This window comes from Ictidomys tridecemlineatus, chromosome 8 (genome assembly GCF_052094955.1).
Source record: "Ictidomys tridecemlineatus isolate mIctTri1 chromosome 8, mIctTri1.hap1, whole genome shotgun sequence".
NCBI lineage: Eukaryota > Metazoa > Chordata > Mammalia > Rodentia > Sciuridae > Ictidomys > Ictidomys tridecemlineatus.
This window is the reverse complement of record NC_135484.1, coordinates 50,467,384-50,492,113: the sequence shown is the minus strand read 5'-3', so window position 1 is coordinate 50,492,113 and position 24,730 is coordinate 50,467,384. Positions and strand designations below refer to the sequence as shown.

At 41.7% G+C, this 24,730-nt stretch overlaps 1 protein-coding gene across 3 annotated transcripts in view; it reads right to left on the bottom strand.

Moving 5' to 3' along the window:
* Fyn (FYN proto-oncogene, Src family tyrosine kinase) overlaps nucleotides 1-24,730 on the bottom strand; it is a 200,268-nt gene that overhangs the window by 101,036 nt on the left and 74,502 nt on the right. For all 3 annotated transcript variants that reach the window (XM_005337419.4, XM_040283226.2, XM_040283225.2), the window contains one exon: nucleotides 14,653-14,722. The gene's annotated coding sequence lies outside the window, so the exon portion shown is untranslated. The remainder of the gene's footprint in view (nucleotides 1-14,652; nucleotides 14,723-24,730) is intronic.

Genomic DNA, 24,730 nt, shown 5'->3' with positions numbered 1-24,730 from the left:
TTATATTGGCAGAAAAGTGAGAAACCACACTTTCCAGCATATTAATTGTGAGAATAAATACTTTGCATAATGCAAAGCTTGTGCCTCCAGCTAATTTGCAGGCAGATGACACAGCATGAGGAGACTCTGATTTAGCAGAATAAAAACTATTTGTAACTGAACAGCCTCCCTCTGTTAAGTCAGGGGTGGGTTAACTAAGGACCCAATTAGACTACATTCTCTAACATCACTTATCAACTTGTAGAGCAAAGGGGTTCCTGCAGTGGTTTTCAGAATTAGAGAGAAATTTGCAGGGAAAAAAACCCTGTGGACAATGTTAAACAGAGAAGTAAAAGGAAAGGCTTCATTTCATTCTTTCATAACAAAAGTGTCACCCTCGGTTCTAGTCCCCTAATTCCTTCCCTTCCCTGCTGAGGTGCATTCTCTCATTTCCCTTCACCGGCAGCTGGAGGTAAGGCGGGGGCTGTGATAGAACCACTGGGTGAGACAGCATGTCAGGAGCCCTCTCCTTGGGGGTGGAACACTGTCTTTGTGGGGTGGGATCCCGCGGAGGCAGCTTGATTGGGCAGTCCAAGCCAGGCCACTGCAGGGGAGCAAAGTCATTTGCAATTCTGCAGGCTTTCTGAATAAGGCCAGGAAGGAAGAGGAAAGTTCCTGAAGAAGGGGACCCCTGCACATAGGAGACAGATGCATACCTGAGTATAAACATACACACTCTCAGATCTGGCAGAATTTTTATACACATGTGTTTATGGACTGCAGTGTGCTCCCCCACCCTGCCAATTCATGTCCTGAAGTCCAAACCCCCAATGTGACTGTATTTGGAGACAGGGCCTTTAAAGAGATGATAATGGTTAAATAAGCTCATAGGTGCAGGGCCTTGATCCAATAGGACTGTTGTCCTTAAAAGGAAGAGATAGGAAGAGACATAGGAGTGTGCATATGGAAAAGGATGTGTGAGGACCCGGGGAAAAGGCAAGTCACCTGCGAGCCAAGGAAACAGGTCTCCCCAGAAACCAAACGTGCCAGCACCTTGACCTCGGACTGAGAAAATACATTTCTGTTGTTTAAATGTGCCATTCTCTGGTATTTTGTTGTGGTGGCCTGGGCTGACTAACACACTAAGGGCCTTTTCTTGATAGAAATACTTGCGTGTGTGTTTTAAGCATTTATAATGAGAAAGGCAAGAGTTGGACACATAAGTGAATTCTCTAGCCTCAGAGATGAAGATGAAGTAGCATTTACGACAAGCCTTGGTAGCAGTTGGATTCAGACTCTAAGAGATGAGAGAAAGGAATCCTAGAAGAAGTGAGTGTCTGAAGCCTGCCCAGGGCACAGAGATGGTTTAGTTTTGCTACAGGATTGAATACCAAGCAAGAGTTACATGTTGCAGAGAGAGAGAGAGAGAGAGAGGGAGAGAGGGAGGGAGGGAGGGAGAAGGTGAAAGAAGGAGGGAGAGAGAGGGGGTGGGGAGGGATCTTAAAGTCCTTGAAAGGTTATGGTGTTCATGACATTCTTGGGGGGAGGTGTAAATAGAGTCTTGAAAAGGTTTAAAACAAGGGAATAACAAATCGATATACATGCTAAAAAGGGAAAAGTGAAGAGACCTGATACTAAGCATTTATTAATGCCAGAAATCATGTTAGCCCATTTTTGTTTTAAATTTCTTTCAGTCCTCAAATCGAGTGCTATTTTGGCCATGAGAAAACTGAGATTCACAGAGCGGGAAACAACTTGCCCTTGATCCCACCACTGGTCAGCATGCTGTTCAGCTTCAAGCATGTGACCAGTATCAGATCAAATGCCCAGTCCATCCTACCATTTAAAGCCTCAAGCCAGCTTACATGTCATCATCTCCTTTCTTTCCAATCAGAATGGCTATTTTAAGGAACAAAGCCTGTAATTCAGATTGCTTTTAGGGTTGGGAAGCAGGAAAATTCACTTCAAAAGTATGAAATGCATGGGAACCTCTAGAAATATCATTCAGTTAAACAAAGCAATATGTGAAGACAGGTCCTTGCTTTTCTTTTCTATTACAACATAATAAAAGTCTCAAGGTGAAGATTTTTCCTGTTTTGTGCTATAGGATCGAAGTAGCCAACAATGGTAACTTGAATAGAAAGTTGCAGAAGTGTGTAGGGAGAAATGTGGCTGTAGAAGGGCCACCTGTACTAACTCTGTTACAAGGCAATATTAACAGCCACTCTCAAATAAACTTTGTACTCCTCAAATTCTGCAAGATCACCTATCTTACCTCATTCTCTGTAGACTGGGTAATTAATAAAGCAAAGAGATTTATTTTGCCTTAGTGTTCTAGAAGTCCAAGAGCAGAACACTGGCATCTGCTTAGCCTCATGGTTTCTGGTAAGGGCCTCATAATAGAGGCAAGTGGGGACACAAAAAGAAGTCACATGGTGAGAGAGGAAGCAAGAGCAAGCTGACGAAGCCCAACATGATGATGAACCCATTCCTAGGCGAAGGGACTGAACCTCTCTCCACGACCTAATTACCTCTTGAGGGCCCCAGCTCTCAACATGGCTACTCCGGGGGCCAAGTCTCAACATCAGTTTTGTTAGGAATAAACCATATTCATATCAAAATGGACATCCAGGAAAGCACAATGCTGTTTTCTGTGTCCACAAATGACAGATGCAACAAGGGATGCCAGATCATCAAATCTTCTTGTCTAGTTGCTCTTCTAAAACCTCAGATGCATTGAAGGTGAGGAAGAGTGAAAATTAGGTTAGAAGAACCAATGCTCCTAAAATAGAAAGACCAAATTGTAAGAAAGGAGGAGAAAAAATAATCAAATCATTCCATAGCATGTACCAGCAGAACAACTCACATATTCTTAAATGTACTCTCCTTCAAGGACACTGGCTTTTATAATTTTTCCAGTAGTATTACAGAGGTAACATGGATATTATTTGGAAAATTACATGTAATGACATGTACTCTAAGACATGGGTGTGTCTAACAGTTTGTCAGAGGTGAGACAAAACTGTAGAAAGCATCAATTCAATTCAGCATCCTTACTGTGCCACACACACCTACTATGTGCCAGCACCAGGGCTTGTGCTGGGGCTAGATCTTAGGATAAACAGACTAAATCACATCAGGGGTTGTTGACATTCTCTTAAAAGAAATAAATGGTGTTGTAGAGACATTATTATTATTATTATTATTATTATTATTATTATTATTATTTTAACTTTAAAATCAAATTCTGAAGCCTACTCCTTTGAAAAACTGGCAGCATATGCTTTACTTCTTTCCCTATTCATGCCTCAAGAATCATGTTTCACGGCTTCTCTATCAAGTTTTCTCAATACTGTCAACCACATTCCACTTTCACAAAGGCATTCGGGGTAGAGGTGGGAAGGTGCGCATGTACACTGGTGTGTGTGTGTTTTCCAGGTCTCCTTCTTCTTTGCTTTGTAGCAAAGAAGTGTATTGGACTTTTCACACTGCACCCTGATTGTTGGATATTATTCTTATTGATCAAGTAAACCCCTCGGTACCAAGTCTTGTGTCTCACTACCTGGATTTTCCACCCTGGAATAATGTCGAATGCTTCTCCTTAACTGCTTACTGAGTGAATGGATGGATATTTCAACTCTGAGCTTTATCGTCAGACTACAGAGTATTTGACCGTCAAAATATTCTTCATGGCAATGGGTGTCAAATTTTGGGAAAATTTCAATATATGCATATAAGTAAACTTCAGGACAAGTTGAGTGAGGTTTAATTTACACAGAGTAAAATTTGAAGTTATGATAAGTGGATCCCATTCGAGTAGGTGGTCCTTGCCAGGTCCTGTCCCTTGGTACTCTGGCTGAGTGAGGTGCAGTAGGACCTTGGCACTATGGTTTTTATACCTCCTCAGGTGAGTCTGATAAAAGCCCCAGGTGACAGATCCAGGAGTAGGTGACGTTTTTCCTACTGCATGTCACATTTCCTTTCCTCTCTTCATCTCGGGCCCAGCCATCTCTCTCAGTCCATGATTAGGATCAAAGTGAATCCACATCAAGTCTACTCAGCACTCTCCTTGGAAACAAAACCTTGAAACTCAGACAGTTGGCCAAAGTCAAGTATAATTTCTGGATCTTAAGCAGAAATACAGCTACTAAAATGACACTGTGAAATGAACACAAGATATCCACTCAAGAAAATAAAAATGGCTTAGAATCAGAACAGATAAAAGGATTGTGATTTGGGGGCATCTAAGTGAACGTTGCTTTAGGGAGGTGATGGGGTGAGAGGAGAAAATCATACCTCCAATTGCACTGTTCTGGTACCAAACTCGACCTCACACCCAGAGCTTTCAAATGGTAGATTTCAGGGGATCTGTGAATTATAAGGTTGATATCAAGCCACAGCCTAAAGAACATAGCTCTCAAGAGAATTAGGGAAAATTTACTTATCTTCCAGGGAGAGGGATGGTTTTGTGGTGCCATCCTTCTTTCAATTACTGAAAGACAACACAAAAGTATCATTTCCTCTGTCACTTAACTGAGAATGCTGGAAGATGTAATTAAGAATATGAGATAATCTTTTCCCTATTGAAACCTCAATTCCTACAGATCATGATTTGTATTTGGGTGAAGCCCACCACACAAACGCTGGGAATCTATCACCATTTTTTTGTCATTCCCCACTCCCCCATTGTGATTCTAGTTTAATAATTCAAGTAATGGGATCAGTAGCCAGAGACTTGACATGTAGTGGAATGGAATCCAACCTTTACTAATGTCTTATTCAAAATGAGATGGATTGGGGGGAGTACTGACCAGCACCCCCCTCCAAATTAATCAAAACAGAGGTATGTTTGGTATTCAAAAAGATTAAAATGTATAATGTCTACAAAGTAAGTTAAGAATCTATAGATTAGCATGAGTCTTTTTAAAAGGAATGAACTAGAAAAATCATCTTGGTTTTGAAAAATGCCACTGGGTTACTCCTACGAGAAAGAAAATCATGGAAACTGGCTGTGGGGAAATTTGGAAGGATGCTTTGCACTATCATTTGCAGGCAGTGTGTGTTGGTCTCACCAGCTGCCAGGACTGGAGGGAAACTGCTGAGGGGGCAGATATGGCCAAACCAAACATCTCCCTGTAATTAGAGTTGGCTGGGGGAAAATGGCAAAAGAGGATAGAAATATGTGGCCTCAGATTTGGGGGCGGGTGAGATTGCTGACTAGGTTTCTGAGAGACTTAAATTGAAGAACCTATCTAGGTACGACCTTGGACTCTGTCTTCCCATCTGCTATGCTGCCCAGGGAAGAAGCCAGCATTGAGCACCTGAAACGTGGCTTATCCAAACTGAGATATGCTTTAAGTGCAAAATACACTGGATTTCAAAGACATGACACAAAATACTTCAATACTTTTTATTACTAATTGCATGGCAAAGTAATAATATTTTGAATACATAATGGGTTAATTAAAGTATTTTGTATTACAAATCAATTTCACTGGTTTCTTTTTACTTCCTTTCTACATGGCTCTAGGAAACCTGACCCATGCTCCTTGTCTTCGATTTGCACTGGACATGTGCTGATGTAGACCTTTGTTTCTACGCTTGTTAAAATGTGAGTGGTGGTGGAGATTTGGGTGATAGGAGGTTCAGATGGGAAGAAACACTGGGGTGACATGCCAGGGCAAAATGTTATGGTTACTACTTGTTGCCTGAGACCTTCAGCTTTAGGGAGTGTGAGGAGAAATTCCAAGAGTCTCAAGTTAGTCAGGTCTGTCCTGAGTACCACTCCACCTCTCCATACCTCAGGTGACCAATCTGCAAATGGGAGGGAAGGATCAAATTCTTGTTGAATGCTGGGCACAGTAGCATGCCTGTAATCCCATCGGCACAGGAAATTGAGGCAAGAGGATTGTGAGTTCAAAGCCAGTCTCAGCAATTTACAGAGGCCCTAAGTAACTAATCAAGACTTTGTCTCTAAATAAAATATAAAAAAGGGCTTGGGGATGTTGCTCAGTGGTTAAATGCCCCTGGGTTCAGACCCTGATACTAAATAAATAAATAAATAATAAAGTCTTGCTGAATGAAATAAAATCTGAGAAGCTCTATGTCTGCATTGTTGCCATCACTCCAAATTTGTGTGATTCTCACAAAAACAAGTAGAATGAACCTCATAGCTCTTCGTCTTCAGCCAGGACCCATCCTGAAGAGCCTCACTATTTATCTGTTAGTTGTCCTTCAGCTCCTTTTGTGAGAACAAACTTATGGATTCCCTGGTGGTATGTCAACATAGGTACAGATACACACACAAGGAACAAGTGCAAGATGAATAAAAGAAGCTTCGTGTCCCTCTTAGGGACTCAAGACAATTAAAAAAAAAAAAAAAAAACTCCTGTGAATGATAGAGGAAATGTATTTGTTTTCTACATAAGAAATATCTATGATTTTGCTGTTAATCCAACAATATCACTTCTCAAGCACATTAGTTTCCTAAGCGTAAAAGAAGACAGTAAAAAACAAATTATTATGCCAACAACGCATGATGAATTTCTTTTTTATACAAAGCTTGACTCTAGGCTGCCTCAGCCAGTAGCAGAGCTAGTGGGGAAAACTGGCGACTCAGCTGATGAGCTTTAGAATGTGCAAATTAGTCGCCTACAATAAAAAGCCAGGGTGGGTAATGTACAGATCCAGCCCACTCATCTGAGGTTTAGCAGCACCTGCTCCTTTTTGATGTGGGTGGCTTGTGTTTCTTCAGCCACGCAGCCCCTTCCTGGATGACTCTCTTGTTTAGCAACCTACCCAGTCAGGCAGTCTGAGGCAAGAAACACAGGGTGGGAGGCATAGCCAGATAGAACTGTAGGGAACATGGAAAAAAATGAAAAACCCTGGCTTTGGGACTGACCCATCTGGCTTAATTTTAGTTCCACCACAGGGGCTGAGTGACCTTGGGCAAGTTGCTTCACGAGTCTGAGCAGTTATACGGGAAAAGCTAAAGAAGTTCTACTTGCATCAGGAAACTGTGTGGTACCTGGTGAGTAGTAAGTGCTCTGCTAAAGTTATTTCTTCTTATGCCAAGGGCAAGAAGTAAAAATGTTTGGCATAATCTATTATTATAGCAAACCTCAGCTGACTACCAAGGAAGTGGTAAAAAAAAAAAATTATTGCAAATACATGAAGGCCTAGATCATACACTACAAAAAATTCAGGAAAGGAAAACAAAGAGAAGCAAATATCCGGCATTGTCCTAAAATAATAAGAGATCCAGGCCAAGATTATCCATGTCTACTCAAACCACTGGATGAAGGGGAGGTCAGAACAGGATGTTCACAAAGGACCCTGTATCAGCCTACATGTGGCTTACTAATAACTCAAAGTGGACCTTGACTTGGTTAAGTCTGGTTGCTGTTTTACTGAAGGCTTCAAACTTATCATGGAGGGTGGTGGAACAAGGTGATATCACCTGCCCCATGATGTAATGCATTATCTAGCATAGGGCATCACTTATAAAATATTCATGCCAAAAGATGTGTACCCTCCATCTAATGATAAGACCCTACACAAAATGCTTTCCAGGAAGAGAGGAACAAGTTAAATGACACTATGAAGAAACAAACCCAGAGTGTAGGACATTCTACACCATAACCAGCCTGGACTCTTTGAAAAGTCATTTAAGGGTTGGGGACATAGCTCAGAAGTAAAGCACTTGCCCTCCAAAAAATCCATACAACAACAACAATAGCAACAGCAGCTGTGAAAAGCAAAAACAAAACAAAACAACAAGAACAAAAAAACATTAAAAAAGAAAAAAGCCATACATTGTTTTACAGGATAAAAGAAAAGCTGTCAACCATATGAATCAAATGAATTCAATTAGATACTAGATTTTGGGGTGAGGGACTGAGCTACAAAAGATAGTTTGGGATAGATGGGGAGGTGTGAATATGATATTATATAATATCATGGAATGATTATTAAAATTCCTAGATGTGATAATAGTACATGGTAACTATGTAGAGGTGAAATGTCAAGAAATTGCTGCTTCCAATTGGCTCAGCAAAAATTTATAAAATATGTATGATTTTTATTTAGAATTTTAAGAATGACAAATTTTATGAATGAATGGTAAATTGAGGTAAATGACTTCAGGTATTTGATTTAGACGTCTTCCAACAAGTAGGTTTGAGATTTTTCACAATGAAAAGCCAGGAGAAAAGTGGAAGAGAAAGAAAACAAAAGAAAGTAACACCACCATGCGTGTACATGTACACACACACACACACACACACACGCAGAGAAAAAGGAAAATAAGATCAGATAATATCACCACCTCCCTCTTTGAGAAGACCCTTGACGTTGATATTCAGGTCGGCTTCCTTGCATGTCTTCTCATTCAATATGGTTTTATTTTTTTACCAACTTTAATAAATTTCATGTGCACTCATTCAAACTGACATATCCACTGTCTTGGTTTTTTTGTTGGTTGACATTGAAACCAAATTTTAAGCTTCTGTAGAGACCACTAGGTAGGCATGAAGGCTAAAATAACAAATAAAAAGCTCCTGAAATTGATACCTACATGCCTATCAGAGTGGTTTTAAGCTGGCAAGTCTGGATCAAAGGTGGTGGGTGGACCATACTATTGGATTCTGATATTTTCCAAAGACAGAAGCTCCCTCTCACCTGCCCTGGGCATTGATGGAGGAAGAACAGGTAGAGGGGGCTGGTCAGCCAGGCCACTGAGGTTTCTAGAGTCTGTTCCTGTGTGCAGCATGCTGCGCCTGAGTTCTGTTGCACAGAGCAATGGTGGCATAACCTGCTGAACAGCTACTGAATTCAATTTTTAGAGTTCCCAAAGAGGCAGGACTGTGATGACTTCAACACAGAGAGGGCTAGCTACAAAGGATCCGGATTCAGATAGCGTGGGTGTGCGTCTGGCTCTGCTGCATTAACTGAACAAGCTCAGAGCTGTGTTTCTCAGTGGGTGTGCTGTGGATGCTGCCAGGGACAACTCTTCACAGGGCAGAACTGTCCCAGGCACTGCAGGACCATCCCTGCCTTACTCTCTCTAGGACCAAAGGCTAAGAGTGCCGCCCAGTCCTTGAGAGGAGCATATCCACACACTCCAGAAAGCCCCTTGCCTTACAGGATAAATTCTCATCCTCAGATTTATCTGGTGATAATTTCAGCTCTACCATCTAAGAAGTGTTTGGGGAGGATCAGATGTGCTGCAGCTCTTTATAAACTTAAATCAGCTATACAAATGATATGCTATTCTGCATCCACAAGGCAGCCTGCACTTAAAGGCAGGGCTGTGGGGTGGGCCAACCACCTGGATTCCAGGTGGGACCTATTACAGTCTTGTCAATCTAACCAGACACTAGAATGCATGACAGCTATTTACTCTGAAAATGTTTTCCCGTGATATGTGGGAAATTTTGGCTTGTGAGTGTTGCTACAGATTAAAACCACACCACAGTGTGAATTTTACAGTGAAAGCAGATGGCAAAGACACGGGCTACTGTAGCAGATGAGCAGCATGGCTTCCTCAAAGTGGCTTCGCAGAATCTGGTTTAGGATGTCACCCAAACTGGCCGGGAATGGAAATGATACTTCTCTTGGCGAGCAAGTGATGAGAGGATTGTGGGATGACGTCAGGGATGGGGACTACAAAGTGCCAGAGAAGATGACACCCCAACCTCCTACGATCAGGTCTGATTTTCAGAATAATGTACTTTAGAGACGTCTGTTTTAAACTTTTGAACAATGCTTTGGAAAGGGAATCTTGGCGGTGAGGCAGACTAGCACACCATGGCCTCTGGTGGACTGTAAGCTCTGAGGCTGAGATGGGATAATGGAGCTGGGGTCTTCACAATTTAGTGTCTGAGAACCCCCTGGAGAGTCTACCATCATGAAGACTACCTACTTTGGGTGTCTGTGAACCTGGGGTGGACTGGGGCTATGGAACCCAGGGCTTTACGCGTGCTAAGAGCATGCTCTACCGCTCAGCAGTGCCCCCTCCCCTGGCTGCACTTTAAAACCAGCTGTTTGGGTGATCTGGACACAGAAAGCCACAGATTGCTTCCCTCTAGAGACTTCTCTGGTGGAAGGCAGCCTTCAGCTCTCTTCAGGGTTCACTCTTGCTCTCATTTCATGGCCTTTATAACTCAGAATTTAGGTAAAAGTGCTTCTTTGCTTTTAGGCCTGGGCATCACAGAATCGCTTGTTTTTACTCCCTCTTTCTCTTTGCTCCTCCCCGCCACTGTGTAAAGGAGAAGGTACTTTCATTGTGCTGAGCTGATTTCTCCTGTATCATTCACTTTTAAATGAGGTCTAGGAAATGCTGACCAGACAGGAAGCTCTGACCTCTCCTTTAAGGCTCAAAGCCTCAGGTATTAACAGAGAAATGAAGGAGGCCACAGAAGGCTGGGACCAAGGAGGCAGAATGGGTAAAAGGAACACATCTGGAAGAAAAAGAAGTGAAAGCAGATGCCTACTCCAGGTCAGAAGCCAGCAGGAAGGAGGAGTGAAATGGCCCATGAGGATTATGGGGGTGGGGGTGGGGGCGGTCAGAGGGGCACTGGGCACAGAGTGATGGATGGACAGCTTCTCCACAGATCCAACAGTATTTAGTGCCAACACAGTGTTTTTTATAACCTCACTCAACTCTGTTTACCAATTCAACTTTGGTAAATTCCATCCATTCTTCAAAACAGTCGGCTGATAATGTCAAGTCCCTAAATCTATGGGCTTGGCCATCTGAAATGAGATCTTTTATCCTTCTCTGGCTTTCCAGAATACATGTTCATTGCATTCTTGCAAGAAGAAAGACTACCCATAAAAGAAAAATTGAGGGGCATAAAGTCGAAAGAATATTATACCAAAGCTTTTGGTAAGAAAATATTTATGTCCACAGTACTTGCCACACCCTTTCTGGGAAGATATTACTGGCCTAGAAGCTGGGTTAGTGTATCCCAAAATACACCTCACAAAAAGCACAGTTACCCTCCCAAAATAGGCCCTATAATTAAGTGAAGTCTTTTCAAGTGGATTGTTCTATATCACAACTTGACATATGTTGCTTTAATCTCTCTGCTTCAGCAAATGTAGCCATATTGGGCTACAAAAGCTCTCAGCAACTCACATTTAAGCCAGATTGTGGTGTCACTAGCAAACTGATGCAAATAAACAGTCCTGGGTACCAAAATACTCAATCTCAATCATCTGTAATGAGATCTCTCTGCTCCCTAAGCACATTTTGATCACAACAGAATTGCTACCCTTGATTTAAAAGAACGAACAGCCCAGACTGAAGTACGGTTTCATCTCTGAGGTCACCTGAAGACAAACACATCTGAGCAGGCTGGGGCTGAAATTGAAAGCACGAGACTTCTTTTGTGGAAACGCTGGGCTCATGCTATGTGAGTCTCACTTTTATGTGTAGGGGGACCAGCATTCAGTATGAGCCACTGGAGGCCCATCGTCTGGATTTATTTAGGTCAGTTTTTGCTTGGAGTCAAGGGTAACAGATGAAGTAACTTCTCTGGAGCCCTTTCAGCCTTCTGAATCCTGAACCAATTTGTTTTTTACATATTACATATAATTACATGCGTGTGAAAATATTTAAATTTGTAAAGATTTAAAGAAATGAGTACTTCAGACATTTAAATTTTGTTACTGCTTCTAGTATGAGTTCCTCAAGGTCAGCACTACTGACATTTGGGGTTGGGTCATTCTGTGTGTGTGTTGTGTTGCTGTCCCGAACACTGTAGGGCATTTAGCACACCCTGCCCTCTGGACTCCATTAGCACACCCTCCTTCCCCTCAGTTGGGGCTTGATATTACCAAATGTCTTCTGGGAGGGTGAAACTGACCCCGCTCCTGAATCACTGCTCACTCTCTATTTATGTGTTTATATCTCACCCCCTGGCATGGCCAGGAGAACAAAGGTCTGGGTTTTTCGAGGTGACCACAAGATTTAGTTTTAAGAATCTCAAACCTCCCCTGACTCACAATGAAGAATTGGGATCTGTGACACTCTACCTCCTCTCGAGATTTATAAACAGCACTGCTGGTGTCTCCTACTAAGGGAGCCAGGACCTGGCTTCATTTTAGTCAGAACTAGGATGAGGACGGATTTGCTATCACCTAGCTCCTGGAAGTGACCCTCCCTGCTTTCTGGATATCCATTCTTAGAAGAGGGTTCAACAGAAACCCTCACTGACCCACTGCTAGGTAGTGACTGACAACAGGGGTTAGGATTGGGTATCTGTTAACATCGTCGGCAGAGGCCATGCTTCTGGGCCAGATCCCATCAGGGGTAGCACTTCAAGTGCTGGGCATATGTACAGGAGGGACAGTGCTCTCCTCAAGGAGTTTTGCAGGGCAGGGAAGGATATGAAAGAGTCCTAGAGTGGGGGATGGGAAGTTCAGCCCAGAGAAGAGAAGGTGAATGAGGAAGGAGAATATCTAAATATCTGGAGAGCAGGCATGTGGGAGAGTGAGTGGACTTCCTTAGAAGGTGACTAAGAGCAGAAGATGACTCAATAAACGTTTACAAATTTATCACATCTCTTCCATGTGCTAGGCACTGGGATGACAGAAAGGAGTAAGTCCAATCCCTGTCCCATGGAGCACATATTCGAGTCCTAAAAACTAGATTGTTTTTCTTTCCGTCCATTTTTACCTCGCCTCCTTTCCATCCCTCTCTTTCTTTTTAAAAAGTTGAGATAATTGTCCAGTTGTTTGTCTAACTGCTCATTTTTTTTTCCATTTTAACAATTAAGGTTTAACTTACAGCAAAATTCACCCTTTCTAGTGTGTTCAGTCCTGTGGGTTTTCACAAAAGCATGCAACTGTACACGTACCACTATAATTAAGCTATGGAACACTTTTATCCCCTCCCCGAAAATTTCTCTGAATCCCCTAATTGTTTATTTATTATTTTATTTTCTTATTGAGACAGAACCTTTGTATATCTACATGGGGTTCAGTATAGTGACTTGATCCACGTATGCAATGCGTAATGACCAAATCAAAGTAATAAGCACTTCTATCTCCTCAAATTTTAGTCACCTCTTGGCGACTCTTGTACTCTTCAAGATATTTTGAAATATGTGATAGAGTGTTGTAACCAACAGTTCCCCTACCAGAGTTCAGAAAGGCAGAGTTAATTTCTCCTCTCTGTGTTGGTGCCCTAGCAAGCTGCCTTAAGCAACAGCAAGTTCCTTATCTCTAAGAAAATTTGAATTCCCCTATCAGGAATTTTGTAGAAGAGACTTTTGGTAATTGGGAGGTTGGAGCAGACACTGCCTGAGGCCATGTCCATCTTTTTGATTCCATGAAACTGCAGCAGAGTCACCTATAGACATAGGATCTTCAATATCATCAGTCCATCTGTAGTTATGGGGTAAAGATCTTCATCTCCAAACCAAATACTTCTAGTCAAAACTCAAAATTTTTAGTTCAATAATTGGATCTCTGAGAAGCTACCCAATAAGCATAGGCAAAAAAAATATATATATATATATATAAAATCCAAAGGAAGGTTTAGAAATTAAAGCCTATATATGGTATTTACCATACTTATTAAGGGTACTATCTACCCTTAAGCCCTCTTTCTCTTACTGTTAATGTGTTTCAAAATAACATCAACTCCAAACTCAAATAAAGCTCAAACAATGTGACTTCATTTGCTTGCAAAGGTGGCAGGAAGGGAAGTTCAATTAGCCCAGCCTGTCTAAGAATGGATTGCCAAGATTACAAAAGATGGTAAATGCCACAGAGGTTATGGAATGAATGATGGAAGGGGCTGTGGTGAGCAGCTGTGCGGTGCCCTGTGACATCAAATGGGTGTGACCAACCCATCCCAGCAGCCCTCCTGCTGGAAGATGCCTTTTGGTGGCTTATTGTCAATGACAAATGTCCAGTCTCCAACAAGGCTGGACATGAAAATGACAGCTTTATTGAGCATCTACCATGCCCCGGTACTACCAATCTCATTTTATTCTCACAGCAACTCAATGGGGTAGGTAGCATTGGAGGCCTCTTTTTAAGAAACTCAGAAAAGTTATATAACAACCAGTAGGTGCAGAACTTGAATTTTAACTTAGGTCTCCTGACCTTAAAGACTGTCCTTTTTATTACTACTAGCATGCTCTGGATGGTTTCTGGATTGAACGTTCTTGGTCTCTTGGGCCACTGAACGCCAGTCTGTGGGCAAGCTCACAGGCATGTTGGGTCCTTAAATTCTTTAATTTACCATTCCTCAAGCAGCTAGTGGTCTGCTTCTCTCTCATTTCAACATCTAGGTAATAAGGATTTTTCTGCTTCAGAAACTATTTAATTCTTTTGGTGTACAAGTTGATTATCATGTTATACAGCTGGCTTAGAGCATAAACTAAGCTGTCATGGTGTTCTTTATCCTGTGCCCAGAAGCTTTCCTAAATCGAGACTTGCTGCATTTCAGAAAACCCCATATTGCTTAATAACATTAGCAATAACTACGGGGAAAACACCATACTGTCAGAAAACATCAATTCAGCATTGCATTTAATTATAAAATTCCTTTCTAAGTTTAGTGCAGATTTAGAAGATGCAGAGAACAGGGCAACGACTTTCCTTCATGAGCACCATTTTACAACAGAAGGTACTAGAAATAAATGCAGCATCACTTACCAAAATTTCCGCCAACTATCACAAACTTTATATACACCACATGTCTTCTAAAACAGCAGCAAGACTGATTCTGAAAAACAATACAAATAAATAAATAAATAACCACTCGATAGGCATAATTTAAGTACATTGTCTTTCTGGAAAAGTTGATCTCTTTCCTTTGTTTTGGGCACCCATCAATTTACCAAACTCCTCCTACTGGTTTCCTCTTTGTTTTTCACAGGAAGATGAAACCAATTACCTCAGTACATGCTACAATAAACCTGGATAATGAAATAAATCAGAAACTCTATTCACAAGTAGTTGAAATTGGGGGCTGGGGTTGTGGCTCAGTGGTAGAGCATGTTTGCATAGCATGTGTAAGGCTCTGAGTTCAATCCTCAGTACCATGTAAAAATGGATAAATAAAATAAAGCTATAAAAACCTGAAATTGTTGAATTTTTAACCCCTTAAAATAATCAAAGATAAGAGAACAATGGAAAAAAAATATCTAAAGTGGAACTCATAACAAATTTCAACCAAAGCAATCTTATCCTCCTCAACTGTCCCTTCTTCCCAGCTACCTGAGAGATCCTAAGCAATTTTCCTAACCAATTTTTTTTTTAGATTTCATTTTACTATCCGCAAAAGAGGGATCATTGTACTAACCTCTGAGGGTTGCCATGAGGATTCAATGACATAGATTTACAGACAGAAATGACACTTCAGAAAGGCTTAACACAGCATCTGGCACACTATGAGCACTCAGTAAACAGGCTCAGAACACAGCGTGGCCTTCCTCATGTCTGGTGCGAACCAAGGCCCAAATATGCTACTGGAATTCCACTGCAGCGCTGGGACTGGCTGCTGCTCTCCTTCTCATCACGATACCCCATCTGGTGTGCATCACGCCTTACAGAAACCAGTCCCTGGGCCGCTGGTCCCTCCCTTCCCATCTACCTCTGCAGCTCTGCAAGGCATTCTTGGCAGACACACCTTCTGGCTCCCCTACTAGATTCCTCTTTTTACCTGCATGACACAAGCATGATATCCATGCCTTTTTGGAGACTGAAGTCCAGCAGCTGTCCCCAGCACTCTCAAGCTCATCCCAGTTTGACTCCCACATGTTCCCACCAGACACTGCAGCTCCAGGTACCTGTCCTGCCCTGGGCTTCTAGCTGGCCAGTCCCTTCTCCAAGGGCTGATGGGAGGATGCCCAGCTATTTTCTAAGGCAGGGACGCTTTTTACTTTTTTTGTACCATGACATTCTATAGACATGTTTTTCAAAATAATGTTTTTTAAATGATTGATATTAATACATGAAATGCACAGTATTCAAAAATAAGCTGTGCATTGATTTATAGTTATCAAAATGTTTAACAAAATTGAAATGAGTTTTTTTTCAATTTTTGAATAATTTTCAGAGAAACTCTAATAACTACTGTGATTTTGAAATATCCTTAAACAATAAATGATGTTTCAGGATACTGCAACTGTAATATAATATAAAAATATTCCTAAGTTCTATTTGGAATAGAACTTAGCTAGGGCTGGAAGCTAAGGCTGCTTCCATAATAATAATAGGAAATGTTAGATTTCAGTTAAGGGTTAATGCAAATTATGATTTTTCTTCCCATATAAGTTCAAGACCCCTTAAAATGATCCATGGACTTCATTCTGGTCATCATCTAAAAGGTCTCTCTCTTTACCTTTTCTACCTTGATTTTTCTAATTCGGTATTATCTTAATTCTCTTTTGTTTTTCTTCTTAACACTACCGTGTTATTTGATATATAAATGTACTTCCTCTACTTTACATTTTAAGTTGTAAGCTCTGTAATTTGTAAGAAAAGGCCCTTTTTATTCCATATTTTCAGTCCTCCTGTGGCTAATAATGCCCTGCCCTGTAGCAGGCAGGTGAGGTGTTCACCAGGAATGTCTGAATCAATCAGTGGTTAGGAGTGTAATCCTGTGTGTCCTACATGTGCTTGGCTAATATTAATATTATCTCTTTGGCAATCTATGAGGTCCTACATATATAGGTGAATACTATACTTAAATCATAAATGACTGAGATTAGGAAATGAAATGTTCTTTCTGTTCAGAGAGGGAATGCTTAGTCTGTGCTGTGCTACAGGTACCTGATACATGGGTACCTGTGTGACATAAGATGCTATCCATGCCTTTTTTGGAGACTGGAGTCCAGCAGCTATCCCCAGCTAGCTCAGAGTAGCTGAGGATCTCTTACTCTTCCATAACCTCTACACAGATAAGGAACTGTCAGTGATTCCCACAAGAGGACCCAAGTTGGTGAGGCCAGGTAGAGTTGCCTGACACCCACCAGAGACCAGACCAAGACCCAGTTTTTCTATTAGTTTCACAGATGTGAGCCTGTAGTTGTGGAGCTGATGGAGTGAATAGTAGAAAGGATGAAATTCTATCTCTCCTCCAAGTATCCTTGTGAATGATGCTGTCTTTGCCTATGAGATCAGAGACAGCAGCCACCAGAGTGATTGTCTCAGGAAGTTTTGCTCCATCCTTGGTACCCACTGAGTCTGTGATGGACCAGCCTCAGGATGTTCACAGGACTAGCCTCAGTCTTCTGAGTCTTTTTCCTGAATAGCTGCAGCTTGGGATTCCTGTGTATTTTGTCAATCAACCAATCAATCAAACAAACAACAGAATAATTCTTCCTTTTCAAATGAAGAGAGCATAATGATTTTCTCCACTGAAAACCACTCATCAGGGCATTGTGACCACTTGCTTTGGCAGAAATTCACAATTGGCAGCATCTTTCACTCCAGACATCATGTCAAGTGACTCTTAGGGTGAGTGGGAGTACATACTCCCTCCCCAATAATGACAAAGACTGATGAGCTCAGAGAACAAAGGCTGGCCTTGGCACAGCCTTTTTATACTGAAGGACGTGAAGATGCAATTCATCCGAATTTCTTTTTTTTTTTTTTGAGATATGTGGCATTAATTACCAATAAAAATAACTGATAACAAAGAGGGTGGCATGACTGATCTGTCCTCTGATTCTAGAATTACGATGTATGCATCATCATTGATGAGTAATAACATTTTTATGGGTGCTCCCATACAACAACATGTATCCCGGTGTGCCCTTTTGTTTCTGATACATACCACAGACTGATACATGACGTGTGGCTCCTGGTTTAAAGGTACAATTTTTATTACACACTGGGAATAAGTATCTCTACTACAGTCTCATCTCCGTGGGGTCACTGCCTCCCCCTTTTTCCTAACAGCATTTCTCCAGCCTCAGTGTCTCATGGGTAGGTGACAGCACTCTCAGCTGGGGGATGGGGACTCAATAGTCCACAGTTTTGGAGTATGCCAATCAATGGCATTAGCATCACTCACAAGGTCCTTAAAAATGGCAGTTCCATGGATCCACCCAAACCAACCCAATCACCATCTATCTTACAAGATTCCCCAGGTGATCTGTGTGTACGAGGTTTGAATGGTCCTGATCCAAGGGAAACCCATTCTCTTGCCCGTGATTGGTTCAAGGATAAGCTATTGAGACATGACAAATATTTTACCCGGAGCTTCTCACTTTTTGGGAGAAAGTCCTTGCTCCTGAATTATGTCGATATGATGTCTAGAATATCTATAACTAACTGCTTCAGCTTATGGATAGAGCTGGTCAGAGACAAGAAAAACACAGGGAAACAGAGTGCAGGTTATTGCACTGGTCAACCCTGAGGCCTGTGGTATCTCTGAGTTTCCAAGAAATTTCTTATTGTTCCGGCCTCCTTGAGTTGGGTTTTCAATTATTTGCAGATGGAAAACTTTCAGTTCCCAATAAAGCATGATGAAAGGAATAGAACGCCAAGGCCCTGGGCTCAGCCGCATGCTGAAGAGTCAGATAAGGCAGTGCATGCAGAGACCAGGGCAACAGTTCAGAGACTCAATTTGCTCAGGAAACTGACCCAGTCTTATTTCGGGTCAGTTCTGTCAACCATAGATCTTCTGCACATTTCCCAAAGCCCTCTAAATCTGCTGTTCTCAATGATCAACCAGAGGAAATGCTGATCATGTTCCAAAGTATTTTAACCAGGGGAGCCAACAGTTGTCTTCCCAAGAAGTCACATGGATGTCATTTCCTGCAAGGACAATGGGAGACTAATTGCTGGGCCTCAGCCTCCAATAGGGAAGACAACCTGTGAAATGTGATTACTGCAGGGTAAATAAGGAAGAGCTCAAGGCTCTCAGAAGCCATTTTTGGATCTGCTCCAATTACTTGGGGAAAGGGGGCAGGGGTAGGGGGTGGGAAAGAGCCAGCTGGTCTGGGAAAAAAAAATGCAAGGGGCGGCAGCTAGGATAGCCGCCTGAGCCATTTTTTTTACACATCACTGGTAGTTATTAAAGACCTTTCTGAGGAAACCAAATAGACCAGCTATTATACAAAACCATATGTGGCTTTGGTATAATTTAACTTCATATATAGGAGTGATGTCAAGGAGAACTGAATGTCTAAATGGACATTATCTCTCTGGCGTGTCCTAGCTTCCTAGCCACAGGAGGATATTCTGGGTATGGGCTGAGGTTGGGTTTGATGTGTTGGCTCAGTGAAGAATGTATTTTCTATCAAGGGGTGGCTCGCTGATGGTTTCCACAGAATGTTTCCTCAGGTTCTATCTCCTTAGAGCTCTTTTTCTCTCAAATACTTTCTGCTTTTTCTTTCCTGGTACCGCATACTCCAAAAATCCCAAGTTCCATCCCATGAGATAAGCTTTTACTACAGAGCTAGACCCATCACTCATGCTCCCAGTTCATCTGCTACTCCTAAGAACTTTGAGTTCAGTAATTTGATTTGATCACTGTTCTGTTCCCAATGTCTAGTACAATGGCAGGCACTGGGTAAAAAGTGTCTGTTGAGTGAATACATTCAAGACCCCACTCAGACTCAAGAGAGCCCCTGCTATCATTTCCTACCTAGCCTCTCTGCATCTGGACTCTCCTCTCTGGATCACAATATTGCTCAGGTCCCTGCTAGAATGTCTCTGGTGGGAAGGACTTAGCAGCTCCCCCCACTATATTCCCCAAGTGAGAAACTGAATCCACGGAGGCCTACTCAAGTTTGTACTATTAGTGGATGGCAGAGGCAGGATTTTTAGTTTAGATTCAGTGCTCTAGTGACTAGTGCAAAAACTTCAATGGTCTTTCAGTAGGACCTAGTAAGGCCTGGTATGGAGCAGGCACTCAATAATTACTTGTTGAGTAAATGAATGGGTCTCATACATGTATGAATGAACTTTAGGTTTTCTCAAATGGAACCTTCTCCAAGATAAACACAATAATACCCTGGGATCCAGAATGGAGATGAGAGGAACTTCTCCCTCTTCTTGACTATGAGGAGCAGTAGGAACACTGGACCTTTTTCCCTACAGTGCCTCTGAGCCACCTCCAGGAACCTTGGGGCATGTATGTGGACACTGCTAGAAGACCAAAGATGCAATCAAACTGACATTCTTCAGTTTTGCCCACAAAACCACCCACTATCATTCTAAACTCACTTCATCAGTCTTATCTTTCATTTCTTCTTCCTCTCACACACAGCTTTACCAAAGCACTTGCTTCCCTAGCACCGGTTCCTCTCTAGGCCTTTCCCTACTCTGTTACTTCTCTCTTACATGATCTTACCTCCATCTGCAAGAATGGAGAACCAACCTGTCTCTCAAGTCAACCCTACTATAAATCCCTCCCTGAAGTTCTTGCTCATTTCCTCCAATAAAATTACTCTCACTCTATTTATCCAGACTTTATCACACTACCTGCTCCAAGGAAAACAGCCAACTCTTTGAGGGCAAGAACGTAGTCTAAATTCAACTTTGAATCACTGGGACCTAGCCTGGCCCCATGCCTTGCACAGAGGAAAGACTCTTGTTGCATTGAAATGGCTTGTTTCTTCTCAGTTCACCTTTGTCACCAAATTACGCACATTGTGTAAGTGGCATTCCAAATCTTCCTCTAGTCTCCATAAGCTTGATGATACAGCCAGCACACACCTGCAGATCCCACTTGCTAAGGAGCAGCATAAGTCTTTTGAGTCATATTTTCAAAAGCAAACAATGGGGAGGTGAGAAAGAAGAGTTTCCCTCCCTTCACAGCTCTCCTATGGCCATGGCTGTCCTGTGCAGCAGGAGGTGCACTCTGGGTGGCCTCTGCACACAAATAACAGGAGACTTAAAATACAGTCCTGACTCCTTCCATGCTACAATATTCTCTGCAAGCCTAAAGTCAATTGTCTGAAAAATTAAAGAGCTCCAAATGGTAGGATAATACATTAAACAAGCAAGCACACAAACAAAGCCCAATTGCCAGGGACAAGGGTGGGAACTAGCAACCACAGGGTTCCCTAGGAAACCAAGCCTACTTTCTGACTGGCTGTGGCCTTGCTTCCTCACTGAGGGGGTTAGCAAGATGCCCTGAGAAGTCATGACTGACCCATCTTCCCCTTCTGTCACTTCTGCTGGCTTCACTCCAATAAGCTGGAGGGCTTCAAGCAAGGCTGTGGCTGTTTGCTGGAGTGGAAGTAAACAGCAGAGAGAAGACAGGAGAAGAGAGGAGGAGGAGGATGAGAGAGAAAAGAGCAAGGAGTCACTTTCCCAGTAGAAAGGAATTATTGATCACAGACAAAGAGGGTGGCAAGGTCAAACTACAAAAGCTGGCTGCTCCCTTTCATCAGCTATTTCCAGGACAAGAGGGGGTCGGAGGCTCACAGTAGAGCCAGGCACCACAAAATCAACAAGGAGCTCCTCCTCCATCAGCTGGCAGGGGGGGGGCAAGTGAGGGCTCCCGACATGGCATCCATGGGTCTGTTGTGGGCACATGGGCACAAATGTGTGAGCTGAGTTGTGCATATGGATGGATGGAGGGTAGGAGTAGCACTCACAACACCATAATCTCCATCAACCTCCAGGCAATAGTAATAGTGTTGATATCATTTCATATTATTATTACTACATTGAATCCTGCAGGCCAAGGATACACAGTTTACGTGGGATAGAAAGAAATGAAGTAAATGCCATTGAATCATCAGTTAACAGTCCGGAGGGGGGTAAATTTTGCTTCTGTAAGATTCTCTAGAATGATGTATATATTTATAATAATGGCATCTTTCTTTTTGGTAATGAGTCTCTATCAGGTGGTCATATCACTTATATATCTGGTAAAAGGGAAAATAAAACAAAAGCTCTGTTTTTGTAGTGCACTTGAAATACATTTTACTTGTCCTTTTAAATTAAGCTTTCTCTAGGGATCTGAATTCCAGTCTGGATAGAAATGCTGCTTTGCTATTATGCATGTGCAGCTGCTGGATGTCTCTCCCAACTATACACTACTCCCAGGACACCCAGGAAATGCACTTAGTGTCACAATGCTGCCCTGAGACAGGTTAACAATGGTATTGATGAAGCCCCCAGAGTGCAGGCCGGCTACAATAACAGAATTCCAGAATCTTGGGGGCTGAATGGGATGTGAAGAATACCTAGTCCGACAGGTTTTAAGAAGCTTTTTTGTTTTTTTAGCATCAGAACCTACTTTCTCTCTCTCTCTCTCCCTCCCTCCCCCCCTCACACACACACACACACACACACACACACACACACACTCTTGCACTACCTCCCCCCCTCCTCTCACACACACACACACACACACATACTCTTGCACTTCCAAGGCTTATGCTAAACTCAAATACAGTAGATAGGAGTTTGGTTTAAGGGGGAAAAGACAAATTCTCCCCATGGTAGCCATATACCTGGCCTACTTCTTAGTTCTGGGTAGCCTTAAGGTTCTAAGAACACAGATAATCCCAGACCTAGTCCCCCACCCAATCCAGTACCCAAATCCTGTCCCACCACCTCATGCAGATACCTGTGCACAGACTAAGCATACACTTTCTGAAAAGAAGTAAAAGAAAAAAACATTTTGTTTTCTAACTTCAGTTATTTATGATCTAAATATAATATTCATCTACATACGAAGGACCTCACAGACTGACTGCCAAAGAGAGATGAGATAATATTAATACTAGCCAAGCTTATGTAGGACAAGCAGTGTGTAGGTTCTTAATGCTGCAGTGTTGGTAACTCAATGCCTTCTCTACCAAGAACATATTTTAAAATCCCTGAAGACCCTGTTTTGAACCAAAATGCATTTATGAAGTAATTACTTATTTATTCGTCCAGCTTTGATTTGTAGTCAGTGAGACTTCGGTTTAAATCCTAGTCCTCTTAAGCTTGGTATACTTGGAAAAATTCCTTAATAACATGAATAAATCCAGTAGGACCTTTTCTTCTCTACACTTTTGCTTTTATTTTATTTTATTTTTGGTACCAGGGATTGAACCTAGAGGGGCTTAACCACTGAGCCACACCCCCAGCCTTTTTTTGCATTTTATTTAGAGACAGGATCTAGCTGAGTTGCTTAGGCCTCACTAAGTTGCTGAGACTGGCTTTGAATTTTTGAATCATTTTGCCTAACTCTTCCAAGTCGCTGGGATACAGGTGTGTGCCACCATGCTAGCTGTTTTTCATTTTATCAAAACAAATCTCCTTCAAAATAATAACAAGTTCCTAGGAATAAGTCCATAAATGATATGTAAGACCTTTACACAAAAATCTATAAAACATGAAATGTTAAAAAGACTAAATAAAGGGTTTGCCATGTATATGGAATGGAAGTCTCAATATTTTTAAGATGTCAGTTTTTTGAATCTTCAATTCGATCGCAAAGATAAAAAGCTAGGCTTTTTTATTTTTACTTTCCTGATGGAAATTAACAAGCAAATTCTAAGATTTTTTATGGAAATGCCAAGAAAATTTTGAATGATTAAAACAAGTCAGATATTCTAATTTATTATAGAATAATAGTAAGTAAAAGTAGTATTTATGCAAGGATTGTTAAATAGACCATAGGACAAAATAGAAGATCCAAAACCAGAATTGCAAAGATGGCACTGAGGTTTGATAAATGGTGCTGGGTTCACTGGATGTTGTGGGTTGAATTGTGCTCCCCCAAAAGACGTTGAAGTCCTAACCTCCATGGCCTTTAGAATTTGACCTTATTTGAAAACAAGGTTATTGCAGATTTAAAATGAGGTTATGCTGGATTAGGATGGGCCTGAATCCAGTAAGACTACTGTCCCTAAACAAGGAAATTTAGATACAGAAAGATCCCTGGGGAAGAAAGCCACATGATGATGGAGACGAGTCAGACTGCAAAATAACCAGCCACCCCCAGAAGTGAGGAAGAGACCAGGGAGGATTCTTCCTGGAACCTTTGGAGGGAGCACAGCCATGCTGACTCCTTGATTTTGGATATCCAGCCTTCAGAACTAGGAATCTTCTAGGCCACACAGTCTGTGGTTCTGTTCCAACAGCCCTAGGAAATGAATATATTTCGTATCCAAATAAAAAAAAATCTTAATTTCTACCTTACACCATGCAAAAATCAGTTCCAGATGGGCAATGGAACTAAATGTGAAAACTAAAATAATAAAACTTTAATGACCCGGGTTCGATCCTCAGCACCACATAAAAAAATAAAATGCATTGTGTTGTGTCCATCTACACCAAAAAATAAATATTAAAAAAAGAAGAAAACAACACATAGAATACCTTGATAACTTATAATAGGCCAAGATTCTTGAAAGGATACAGACAAGTGTTGATCATGAAATAAAAATACATTGATCTGGACTACACTAAAATTAAGAATGTCTTCATCCATGACACCAACAGAACAAAAGGTGAGACAAGAGTGGATATGGTAATGGCAATACTTATATCTGACAGCTCCTATGACCCAACAAGGAAAGCAAACAATCCAATAAAGAAATGATAAACAGTCAAGAAGACCAAACAAGAAATGGCCAATAAGCATTAAAAAGTATTCTAGCTTAGTCATAAACTGGCAGCGGGCACAAAAGTTGAGCATACACAGATCCTATGGCCCAGGACCTTGCCACCCTGAAGTCTATCCCATAGAAATATTACATACGCTCATCCACCAACGTGTCCAAGAATGCTCTCAACAGTACTACTAGGAGTATCCCCCAAATGGAAA